The sequence below is a fragment of the Cupressus sempervirens genome, chromosome 10 (genome assembly GCF_028749045.1).
Source record: "Cupressus sempervirens isolate cs-2001-9-10 chromosome 10, ASM2874904v1, whole genome shotgun sequence".
Classification (NCBI taxonomy): domain Eukaryota; kingdom Viridiplantae; phylum Streptophyta; class Pinopsida; order Cupressales; family Cupressaceae; genus Cupressus; species Cupressus sempervirens.
The window spans coordinates 405758337-405772316 of NC_143127.1; positions in this window are offsets into that span (position 1 = coordinate 405758337).

Genomic DNA, 13980 nt, shown 5'->3' on the forward strand with positions numbered 1-13980 from the left:
TATATATATATATATATATATATATATATATATATATATATATATATCTTTTATCCTATGATCATACTAACCCCATAATAGGTAGATCCCTTCTATGTTCTCTATATGTTTATGTGGTATTTCCCTTGATTTGTCTTCATCTAGGGCCATCTTTTAGTGGAAACACATTTAGTAGAGTTGTTTATGTTTTTGTTAAAGCCATTGCTCCTATTGAAGTGTTAGCAATGACTTTAACATGGGGTCATACACTCTACTCATCTATTGCACACATGTACTTTTGATACACCTTTTCTCCCTTTTTGTATTAATGACTAATCCTTAAAGCATGGATTTATATTTTAGGATATCTTGATCCCTCTAGTTTCAAAAATTTTGATCCCTTAAGTTGGAAGATGTCCTTAAGAGTTGATCTCTTTTACTTTTTAGTTTTACTCTTATGGAATAGAATATTCTTAAGGGTAAATCCTTGATGGGTTGACTAGTGAGTAGCCACATGCACTAGGCAGTTCAATTCCATCTTTCCAGTAGTGATGTTTCCTTCTATGGTTCATAATGGGACATAAGTTCTCATTGGTTGAGATAATCACACTCTTTTTCTCTATTTCTAGAGATGTCTCTCTTATTTTGACCTTGGAGTTGACAAAGACTTTAGTCTCTAGGGACTGAAGGATCTCTTTGTCCCTTTGATTTTAATAAGATTATCTTTTCATTATGATCTACTTTACCAAGAGTTTGCATAAAGTCCATACACTTGCTAAAGTGGGGGCTTAATGTATCATCTTAAAATGGAAGCACTTCCATGTAATAGTGTTTATCCCTCTAAGTAAGTGGTCTAGGGTCATATCAAGTGCCCTAAATAGGTCTCTATATGGATTTGGTTATTTTCCCCTTGTTTTGTTTCTCTCTCTATTTCCAAATTCTTTCTAACAACTTTATCTATGAAACTAAAGACTTTGACATTATGGGTTAAGGATGACCTAAAGGATCAAGGTCAACCTCAATCTTGACCTAGGTCTAGGATGACCTCGACCATGACCTAGGGTAGGGTTGACCTTTTCCTTGACCACAGGCCTAATTTTTAAGTTTTAGGAGTTTTGGGATATCAAGCGTTAGAAAATTTTCATTTTTATACGTCTAGGTCAGCTATTTCAAGTTTTAGAATGTAAAATCTTTAAATTCATTTAATATAGGTCCATTTCTAGGGGTTAAGGTTAATTTTGATTTAATTCTTCATGTCGACCTTCTCTAGAAGTTTATGCCCTAGATTTCTATATAAGGAAGCCTTTTCCTCTCATTTTCTCTAAGAATGAATAAGGTGATAATACAAAACTAGAAGAGAACACATTATTATATCAAATGAATCATTATAGCATTTGAAGAATTCAAGCATCCAATTCATCAAGGAGATCCATTGTTAGCCATTGAAGTATTCAATCGCTATGGAGCCCTCTTCTTGAAGATTTCTCCATTTAAATTCATTCAAGTCTCTTGCTATGCTAAGTTTTATTCAAGAAATGTGTTGAAGATCTAATGCCATTGATTTGAGACATTCTACATGCATTCCTACACTCATTTGGAGCATTTGTACTTGTGGGTTCAAAGATTCAAATCCTCCACAAGGATTTCAATATAAGCAAAGTGAATAGTTCCATTTATTTTGTTTATACATATTGCAATTTCAATTGCATTTCAAGGTTGATTCCAAATTGGGGTTAGACCAAGGAAAACCCTCCATCCAAAAAAAAAACCATTTTTCTTATAGGTATAGGTATAGGATAGTGAATTGAAGTGCTAATTTGGATACCCTTTTTGCCAAACACTCAGAATTCATGGACATAATTTTCATTAGAGAAATGTAGGTTATGGTCAACTTTTTGGGGTAAGATTGTGCCCCGCTATTTGGGTCAACATAGACCTACCCTCTAAAGGACAAATTTTTTCTTGGTTTTCTTCATCTTGACATTTCCAATCCAGAGCAAGTTGTAGAATTTATTGAAACTATGCACAGACATCAAAAATCAGCATTTTCTAGATTTGCCCTACTTTGAGCAAGGTTAGTATTTTTCTTTTATTAATTCAAGGTTTCAAGTACTTACTTTCTATAGTATATTATAAGATTTCCTCCTTTCTCCATATTCTCCATTGTTTGATTCATTTGTGCATTGATCACTTCCTTGTGGTTAATCAATTTGGATCATTCCTTTTGGGAATTTTGGTTAACGATAGATCCTATATTCTCCCTCTTACCATATTTCCTCCCACGCATATTTTCTTCTATTTAGAAAATAAAAAATCTTTTGGATTGTATGGTAAGTAGGCTATTACTAGTATTGAGATGTTGTTGTCAATGTCAAAGAGGGATATTGTTGGAAACTTACAATTGGAACAATTTTTGTTTTGTCATAGATGTCAAATCTATTGATAAGACATATTGCTACCTAATCTAAATTTCATATCTATTTGATTGATGAAGAGGTTTTGAGAAATTGCTCATCACAATAACACCTAGAGGAAAAGTTGAGTTATGAAAAGGAAGTTACAATGAACATTTGATTAGATAGACTTTGATAAATAAAAGTGATTGTTTATATCAAGAAAGTTAGGCAAAGATGAGAAATAGAGTAAAAAGCTAAGGAATGTCAAGTGATGCTAGTGTCAACCAAGAAATAGTTAGTGCCAAGCAAATCTAGTATTGACCAAGCATTATTATTGAGTGAGTAAGTTTGTTCATGATGAGCTAGAAGATTTACAATGACTACATAATTTAGTGATGATTGAGTGTTAGAATGTAAAGATTACCAAGTAACAGTTTTGAGAATGAATTTGAGGAAATCATGAGATCTAGCTGACTCAGTTGATTTCTTGGGAGATGTAAACCATGTTGAAGATAATATTGATGAGTTGGATCATTAAACTCAAGATAGGGATTAGGTAAAGACCTAAAAAATAGATTCTAGAGAAGTTTCTAGAGGATGATCAAGAAGATGGACATATACAATGAATCATGGTGAAGTAGTTGTTAACCCTAAGATCTATGGGTATCATGGAAAATGGTAAACAAAGAATTTCCTATTTAAAGAGGTATAGAGTGAAGTGTGTGTGTGTGTGTGTGTGTGTGTGTGTGTGTGTGTGTGTGTGTGTGTGTGAGAGAGAGAGAGAGAGAGAGAGAGAGAGAGAGAGAGAGAATGTGTGTATGAAGTTGTATGATGTGTATGAGAAATTCATATAGATAGAAAGGGATCATAGGCATGAAACAGTGAACACAAGATTGTATTAAAGAATGCAAAGCTCAAGAAGCTAGCTTGCACAAATGGTTTTGATGTTGATAAGTTAATATGAGAAGAAGGATTAAGTGTTGGTGAAGTGAGAAGGTTGATTCCTTGAAGGGTTGCAAAGTGAATCAAGATCAAGGATGACAATGGAAGGCTTACTAGTTAGTCACTATTGTGGTTTCACAACACACGCCCAATTTCTACTAGAAATGAGGACCCGCTAGTAAATTTTTTTCTCCCAGACCTGTAGTTTGAGGCCTAGGATCATTTTTTGGAACTCTACCTAGAGTTTGGGTCAAGACCTAGTCCTCTAACTAAGAAACCTAGATGTTAGAACAAAGAAAATTTGAGAAATTGAAGGTTTTTAAGTGCTAAGGGGTGCACTAGTGCACCTAGCACACCCATGCACAAGTGCACACTTTACTTCTGTGGAGATATGTACCTATGCATATGTGTAGGTGTGTGCCTCAAAAGGATGTGCACTACCCCAGGCCTATAAAAGCTTGGGACCTCCCTCCACTTCTCTAATTGTTCTCCTCGCTACTTCTCGGACTACACATACACAGCTCCAAAGGTGTGATACTCCAAACCTGCATTACACAAAACAAAAAAACTAAGTCATCAAATGTGAACACATGTGCACCTATCCAAGGTGTGCATGTGCACACATTTATTCATACTAATAACCTAAAAAAGATAAAAAGGAACTAAAGACCCTAAAAACCAAGGAAAGGTCTACATGTGTACACATCCCCAAGGTGCACACATGCACACCTTTTTTCAACACAAACATAGAACACTAATGAGAATGGTGTGCAGATGTGCACCTTGTCAATTTTTGCATATGTGAACCATTTTATTTTCTTTAAGACAAACACTAAGTGTTTGGGTGCACACATGCACACTTGATCAAGGTGGGCATGTGTGCACCCTTAGCACAAACAAAAGAACAAAAACCCTTGTTCCCCCTTCTTTTTCACATGCTTTACATGTGTGCATCCCATCATGGTGCACACATGCTCACAAAATGACCATTTAAGGGTCATTAAGTGCACCTAGTGCACCTGTCAAAAGGTGCACAAGGTGCATTAATCTACATTGTAGATCTCTAAGGGGGAATTTTAATTGGGTTTTTACTATTTTGGTGCTATGGGTTTGGTTCTCTAGTAATTAGGATATTTTTAGAGTTTAATTTTTAGCTTTTTAGAATTAATGATTTTCTATTTTACATAGATAAAATGGTTTGCTCATAATCCTCGCTTGAAAAGAAGATTTGTTCAAAGCCTCTTGTATTCAAGTTTCAAGGTGCACCAAAGAGATCCTATTTCTAGGATGGGCATTCTAAGATTAGAGATAATGAGCTTGGCCATATCAATTGAAATGCTTTCCTAACAATATGCAACAAACCTAAAGAGAAGTCCACCATGGTGCCAACAATGATTAGATTAGGATTAGTGAATGTGGCATCACATCCCACATCTGTGCAATCCTCTAAACTTATCATGGAATTAGTAGAGAACTATGTACCTAAAGAGAAGGTGGTAAAGAGCATTATAAGGGAGGTAGTCTTGGACCTTAAACCTAGGAACATTGAGAAATTATTCCATCTCCCAAGAGGTTATTAGCTATGACTGAGCATAAAGATGGTATAGGGAGAATGAAAAGGAAGTTGTGGAAATGATACAATCTTCATTTTTTATTGATAGAATACATGTGGGATGAAGAGTTGGAAAGGTATACATGACTTGGGTATATACAAAGGATGACATCAATTATGATATTGTGCTTTTGAGCTAAGTCATGGGCTTACTAGCAGCTGGACATCTTAATATCTAGATGGTCCATTTCATAGATACAATCAAATGACCAAAATGCCAATAGACTAGGCTACTATACTCAGTGATAATTTGCATGAGAAACTCATAGGAGTACAAGGTGATCCAAGATTCTATATGGCATCATACATGGTGTATTTACTAGCAGCTAGAATGATAGATTACCTAGGTCTTTATAAGAATGGGAGCATGAAAGATGCTAATGCATGGCCTTATGTGGTATGCCCCCAATTGGTGGAGAAAAAGATATCAAATGAGAGAAAAGAATACTTGATAGTGAATGATTCTTTCATGTTTGCAATCATCCAATTCATAGAGGGTGATTATGCTAAGAGGATGTTAGTAGAGGTAGCAGAAAGGATCGCAGAGATTGGAACCTATTACATCTAGTTTAAAACATTCACTTATCTAAGGGTAGCTGACACACAAGCCAACCCAAAGAAGCTCCCAAGATGTCCATCAGATAGACTCATTCTATTGGTGATTTCTAGACAACTCACATCTCTGTATGATAGAGGAAACAACATAAGAAGACATGGGTATGGCCAATCACCATAGGTGCATTTGAGGTCAAACAAAAATAGGATATCATGACCATAAATTGAGAATGGGATCAATATCCCTTAGATAATTACAACTCCCCTTGTCCTTATTTTGACAATATTGTTAGAGTTTAGCATTTAGTAGGGAAGTACTTTAGGCATGAAGATTATATAGAAGACCATTGGATGAATGCAATAGATGACTATGATATCCAAATAAAGGATTATTGTAGGATGACTCTATATCTGGAAGGAAGTGCCTTGAAAATGAAGATCCAATTTAAGGTTGTCTAGCAAGGCACTAAGGATGCCTTGGATCCCTCGTATAACTACTACAAGATATACAATAGGGTAATTATGAATGCAAAGATTGATAAGGAGGAGAATGAAGATACCACATAATTAGGCATATAATCTAGTTAACAAGACTTGACCCATTTCCTTAGACAATTATCTTTCAAGCCACAACATGCCCAATTAAGGGTAAAGGCAAAAAAATTATAGTACCAACTTTCCTTGCTCAATCCCTAGTTGGATCTGAAATGGTTCGTCAAAATGAGAGGGAAGTTGAGTACTTTAGGGTGGATAAGGGAAAGAATAAAAAAAAGAGGGCAAAAAAGGACAGCAAAAAAATTGATCAAGCCCAACCATCTCAGCAACCTCAACAAGATCTAGCAGAAGCTGAGAATCAAGATGAGCAAGCAGCTCAAGATCAAGAGATTGAATGAGTGCCCTCGCTTGAACATAAATAGAAACAAAAACTAGAGCAAGAAGAACAAGAGGTGTCACAACCTAGTCAAGAGGAAGAAGCCACTCCTTTAGCTTCTAAGAAGGCTAAGGTTGGGCCTACTATGAAAAGGACATGAAGGGGGAGATTATAGAAGAAATTTATTCCCACTCCTTTAGTTCTAGATACAATTCCTAAAGCTGATAATGAAGATGAAAATGAAGAAGAGGATAATCTTCCCTTAAGTTAGAGGACTCACTTGGCTAGGGTTTCTCAAGAAATAAGAAGAATAAGCTCCATCATAATGTCACCATTTATTCCCAAGGAAACTATTTAGGTTACCATTTCTGAAGATGAGCAGCAACAATGGATTGATAACTAGGAAGGGAAAGAAACATATGTCTTTAACATTTTTATTTTTATTTTATGCCCATGGACACTGAAATGGTGGGTGATAAGATACAAGATACACCTTCAAACCAACCTTGGGAGAGGATTGGGACCAAATACCACCTCTACCACAAGGGTTTCAAGATACATCACCACCACCATTTTAGGACTTTTCTTTCTTAGACAAAGGCACAGTCACTCCTCTCCCTATTATCATTGAAGAGCAAGAACAAGAAGTGCATGAAGTAGAGATCGAATAGATGCCAGTTGATTAAGTATCAAAGGAGGGATAGAAACCTAAAGAACCTTGGCAAACTTCTTAGGATAAAAAGTCAAGGACTTTGGCTACAACATATATAGGGACTCCCAATGTAGATATCTTTCAAAACGAGAAGACTCTAGAAAGGAGTGATAAGGGAAAAGGGCCATCTCTACAAACCTTCTCTTTAGCCAAATACATGTCTCCCATCACTACTACATGAGCATGGCTGAAGAGGGAGGTTATGGTTTGGTGAAAGAGGCAATTAGACATGACTATCAAGGAGAGTATGGATGAGATGGTAAAAGCAATCAAGACACCTGAGCCACCTATGGGTGATGCACAACAATTGGACTTCATAATGAAGAATAAAGATTAGGACTTACTTGTCCATATAGTCATCCCTCCTCCACATACTAACATTGAATATTTGACTCCTACAGACTATTGAATTAAAGAAGTCTTGTTAGGAAAGCCTACTATAGACACGGCTAAAGTAATGATCATTATGGGCATCAAGGAGGTGTTCAGGAATTTAGATAAAAATGAGTATAAATTGGTGATGTTGCACAAATAGAATGAGCTTCTAAGAGGCTATCTACATGAAATTGTAGGCTCTTTGGACCAAGATCACCCTAAACTTACTCTCTCTATGACATTGGAGAAGAAAGATAAAGGGAATGTACAAGTTGATTCATTTTAGGGAGCATGTGAATAATGGCACAAAAATTTTGAGTAGAAAGGTGTACAGATAATATAGGGTAATCTAAACCTGTTACATTACATTTAGTCTAGTGCAAAGAAACGAGTATCTATAGTCAACTAGGATTTTGGTTTGATGGATGCAGTGCAGGCCTAGGCTAAGGACCTTAAAGTTTTGATAGTAATAAATGGTAAAAGATATCACACTCTCATTGATGCAAGAGAATCCTCAGTGTAAGGGCAATGTTGCATCACCTAAAAATATTTTATTTTCAGCCTTTTTTATTTTAATACGGACTAGTAGATAGGGTGGTTACTATTTATGGGAACTTTCTATTTTTAGTAAGTTTTTTATACGAGCTCAAAAATGTTCTCATTTTCTATAGGATGGATCATTTTAGAGATATAAGCCTACCATAAAATTCTTATTGCTCTAGCTTAAGTACTAGAGAAGTTATTGTGAATTTTTGGTGGAAAATTTTGAAGAAAAATCTCCAGGCTCATCGTTGGAGGCCTTAGAGTGCCCGGATGAGGCCTGGAAACTCAATCAAAAGGCATTAGGGCTATTTCAAGCCTGTAGATCAGGAGTTGGAATTTTTGAAAAGTGGTTATGATAGCCAATTGGAGCAACAGTTCATGAGTCATGGCCTTTACAAGTTGGGCTATCAAAATTTCTATAATAATTTGTCAAAGATGTATTTGGCTAACTCTATGTGTATCGTTAGGGTCTGTCAGCCCTAGGTATTAAGTTTGAGCATCTAGAATGTTCCTGGGTGGCATAAAAACTACCTATTTAAGAAAGGCCTAAACATTATCTAGGATAGCTCTGGGTGATAGTTCGCAGAACTATCTTGCAAATTATTTTAACGAAGGCACCCATTTGGGTTAGCATATTGTAATTGTGAATTCTATAATTCTGCATTTGTAGTGATAATAAGAAGTCCATATTTTGTTCATGCATTTGTTGTTGTTTCTTTGTTTCTGTTATGAGTATATGGTAGTAACGGGAGTCCCCTGCATCACTCATGGACATATATATAGTAGAAGAGCTAGATAAATTGGAAGATTAGATTGAGAAGATAGATGTGGGGAATACGGTTATGGAAGGACTTCATGAAGATATTCAAAAGTTAAAAGACTAGACTCAAGAGAAAATTTTGGAAGCAAAAAGGTATTATAATGTTATTGCCCTTGAGATTTTTGAAGATGAATCAAAAATAAAGCTCAAATCAGTACAATCAATGGTTGAAAAATTGCAAAGAACTTTCAAGGATAATTCATCTGTTGAAGATACTAGGCAAACATTTAAGACTGAAGACGTATTGTTGGAACTAGACACCAGACTTAACAATTTTGTAGAGACTCAAATGGATGTCAATAATTATCAACAAATAGTCAGGCATAAATATGAGGCTTTATATTTTCCAAAATTTTCCCAATTAGTTGATATTATAGAGAAATTCAAAAGAAAGCATCCAAACATTACTTTGGGGTAAAGAGAGAAAAAACCAAGATGCTAGAAATTCATTTTTGACACTTGGAAAATTTTTGGAATTTTTGAACATGTCATCAAGGTGTGCAAGGTGGTTGCACAAGGTGCACAAGGTGTTTTATTCTAGAGGTGGGCTAACAATTTTGAAGAAGTAAGAGTTTGCTAATAGTTAACTTCTAGTTGCTAATTTAGAGCTCTCCATGCACCAGAAATGCATTCTAACGATAGTTTAACTCCTAAAAATTCTTAGAGAAGGTCAAGCTTCTATTTTTAGAGCTTCCAATGACTCTAAGATCCTGTTACAACTTCCTTCTTCTTATCTACTTCTTCTTTCATTTTTTTAAAGTCATGTAAAGGCTCATACACCCATTTATTGATAAAAACAAGAACGGAGTCCTACTTAGCACCATTTAGAGAGTCAATTTGTATATAATTGAGGAGATGATTTCTTATAAATTTAAGAATGTAACATGTATTTTAGGCCATTATTTTGATTCAATAATATATGATATTGGTTCTATCATTATGAGTGTAGTTATTATTGCCAAAGTGTGTTATTTTTGTGAATTATTGTTCATGAAAAATAATGAAGCCAATTATTTTGTTGTGTTGATCTGATTGTGAAATCTTTTAGTTCTAGCATTTTTTGCATGTTGATGAATTCCATTGAACTACTAAGTTGGAGAAGAGATCACCCTATTGTTCCTACATAGCTTCTTGTTTTGCATGAGTGCACTTCTTGTGGCCTTATGGTTCGATGAGAAGTGAAACATCTTTCAATTTTTACTAAGTTCCCATTGATGATTGCATCAATGGACTTGAGGAAGCATTGATCCTATTTTCATTAGTTTCCTACCTAATCTTTTCAATTATTTAACTTGTAGACATATTGTTAATGTGCTTTATGTCCATTAGGAGATTCCCTTTCATGTTATTTTCTTTCATCTCTGGTTACCTTATCTTTGTTATTTTCTTTGATAACACCTGGTTAAATTATGAATTCATATAGTTGCATTGTTAGATTACATTCATCATATAACAAAAAATACCAAAAATATATCTCTTTTGTAGTTACTTCTTGAAATAGCAAACAGATTGAACATCTTATATAAAATTGGTTAGAACCAGCAAAGGCCTCCCTATGAATAAATATATTTATCTTCAACTAAGAGAATTTTAATATGTCACAAGATCATGCGAAACCTTGGAGTTTTTTCTAGATTATCTTTTCAAGAGTGGAATTTGAAAGGATTCCCATCGTTAAAGCATCATGCAAAATGGCAGCTCAACAGTCAACACAAGGACCAAACAAAGATTTGAACTTGCAAAGTGAGTTGTAATTACATAGATCAAAACGTATTGTTTTCTTTCTAAACATTGTAAATAATTTGTGTTGAAATCCTTTTAATAGAGGTTGACCTAACAATCATTTGGAAGACTTAACAGTTTGTGTAAATTCTTTAACTAGGTGACATTCTAAATGGAATTATCAAAGTCTTCTGACAGGGTCACTCCTAACAAGGTGATTAAATCCTCTAACTAGGTCACATTTAACAATATGTATTGTAACCTTTAACAAGGTTGGCTCTAAAAAAAGCTCAGTTTGAATGAGTAAAAAAGTGGTGACATGTTGTTGGTGGGTTTTTCCCAAATTATTTTGAAAAGAGATTGTTTGAAGTGTAGAACCTATCATGGAACAACCATTATTTTGTCAATAATGTCAAACATGCTACTTGTTGGTGAGAAATTTTATTTTTGGTCTGAATGCTATCATATGTTTGATTGATGAAGAGGATTTGAAAAGAGAAGATAACAAGAGAACCTGGAGAAAGTTTTAGTTATTTGGTGCATAAAAGGAGCACTAAGACAAAGTAAGACATTGATGATATTATGTATTGTTGATTTACTTAAAGGTAAAGTGATTGGTAACTTTAGCTAATTCAAGAAGTGTTTTCATAAAACATGTTTTCCAAGCCTAGCCAAGTAAAAATTGCAAGTCAAGTAGAAAATTCTTAAAGCAGAGTGAAAATCAATAGGTGTCGAGCAAAGAAGAAAAACAATAAAATTTGAGAAAAGTTTAGTTGATGCTAAGCATTAGTAAATTTTAGTATGTGTTGAGTGAACTAGTATTGGTTGAGTGACAAAATACTATAAGTGTTGAGTGATAATAAAAAAAGTGTTAAATTGAAGATTTGATGAATCTAAATAGACTAATTTGATCTCTTGAATTATGTGAAGTGTGTGGAAGATAACTATGATGAGTTGGTGGCACAAAATTCAAGATAAATAATTTTGAGGTAAATTCAAGGAAAATTGTAGAAGAAATTTCTAGAGGGACTCAAATCAAAAAGTGGGTAGATTTATTAAATTTTACCTAATCCTAAAATGGATGATTGTGGTTAAGCAGAAAAAGATCTAAATTATTTATTTATAGAGATCGAATGCTAGATACAAAGGTTTTCATGTGTGAGAACCTAAGGAAGATAAGAATTCTAGGGTGTTGCTTCATTTGGTGGCCAAATAGAAGAGATTGCAATTGGCATAAAAAGTAAGAAGGCTTTAGAGGATGAATGCTTGAAGGGTGAACAAGCTGTCAGGGTTTAAGAGTATGAATACCAAGCATAATTGAGGATTGAACCATAGATCTGTAATCTACAAGTGAGTTGTAAGTTATTATCAGATCAAGTGGTTATGTTACCTTGAAACAACTATACTAGTGTGGATAAATCTTTTGGATTAAGGTTGATCTAACAATCATTTGTAAATCCTTAAATTGGGTGACAATCTAATGGAATATTCTATAGTCCTCTAACAAGGCTCACTCCTAGTAGGGTGATTGAATTCCTTTAACTGGGTCACATTTAATAGTGTGTATTGTAACCTTTAACAAATTTTCTCTTTCATAGGGCATCACTTAAGCAGAGTGAAATTGGCTAGCATGTTACTGGCATTTTTTCTCAAATTGGATTTCCACATAAATCCTTGCATCAAAATTTGAAATTGAGTTTGTATCATTTCATGTTTACATTTTTGAAAAGTTATTTTGACCTAGGACAGTAACCTACTAAGTTAAGGTATTGTATGATCTAGAATAGATGTATGCATGTTATGATTTTATGGATATGAATCTTTTAACCACTGAAAAGTTTTATTTGGACCTTAGATAACCGATTCACCACAAATAATCCTAGAATGAACATCAGATTGTTCATCCAAAATAATCCTACAAATCAATCTATTGCCTCCTAACTGGGTTGATTTTTCTATTCACTCTCAGATTGAGAAGCTTGAAACCAAACATCAAGAATGAAGGATTGTAAGCTATGTGATATGCAATATTAATCTAAATGTATGCAAGTTAATCTAGAAATAAAGAGAGAAAATTATCCTAAATGTATGCATTATTAAACTATATGAGAGATAACATGTGAAAATAAATGAGATTATGAATGCAAGAAATGAGTAATCAATTCAACATAAATTTGATACTTTTAATGTGCATCCCCTGAAATGAGGAATTGAGGGTTTCGTAAATAGAATTCTTGAATTAATCAATAGTCAAGATCAAATCAATTAAATGCCGAGATTGGAAATAAGATTCAGTTAGAATGGAAAATTTCGTGTGAAAAAAGAAGTTAACTGATTCAATTTTGACTGTAATGAAGAGTTAACTAATTCAATTCCTTTTCCAATTCCACTTCACTCAGCATTTCCAATTTTAAAAGAGAATTTGGAGAGTATAATTGATTTGATAAAATTGAATATGACCTCATAAATAAATAATCTTAATTAATTGAATAATTAAACTCAATAATTAGAATGAGGATATTTTTAATTAAATCAAATACATTTAATTCCTTAATATAAATTAGTAAAATGGGTTAATTTAATTTAATTAAAGTGCTAGGACTCATAATTAAATTAAATTGATTAATAGGTTTACCTTTTCTAATTCAATTAAGCTTAAGAATTAAATAGAGTATGTAATTAATGCAGATTAGTGATTTTTTGCATTTGACACTTAGGTCAAGTAGAGATTGTCAAAATCAAAATTGTCTAGTACAATAGGACTAAGATTGATTAATAGAAAAAAATTGGTTTAGCATGGCAATGTAACAATTTTGGGGTATTAAATTTGCCCCTCTTTGAATAAATGTGTGAGAAGTGCATTGATTCAAAAAAATCAAAAGTGTGAAGCATAGATCAAGAAATGAGATAGGTTTTGAAATTGATGATACAAAGACCAATTGATAAGCTTTCTAAGGTTGTCTCCAAAATTAAACTTAATCTTAAGGAATCTAGATAGAACACCTAGATACTGATATGAAAGAACAAATATTATCAAACTTCACATAATTGTGCCTAGAACATGACTTAATTCTTAGGAATCAAGGTTTGACTATCATGATACCTATCCATTAGAAGATGACAAGATTAATCACAATTTATAGAATAATCCCCAAAATGAGGCTTAATCCTCAAGAATCAAGATTAGACTATCTCAATACCTATCCATTAAATAGTGATCAAAAGCGAGAGTTTATAATTATCTCTAGAACATAGCTTAATTCTCAGCAAGAATTAGGATTATCTCTAGAACAAAGCTTAATCCTAAGCAAGAATTAGAATTATCTCTAGAATAGAGCTTAATCTCTAGAGTCCAACTAGAACACCTAAATATTGATCCATAAAAGATAACAAGATCCAACAATGAGTCATAGAATCATCCCCAAAATGAGGCTTGATCCTCAAGAGTCAAGG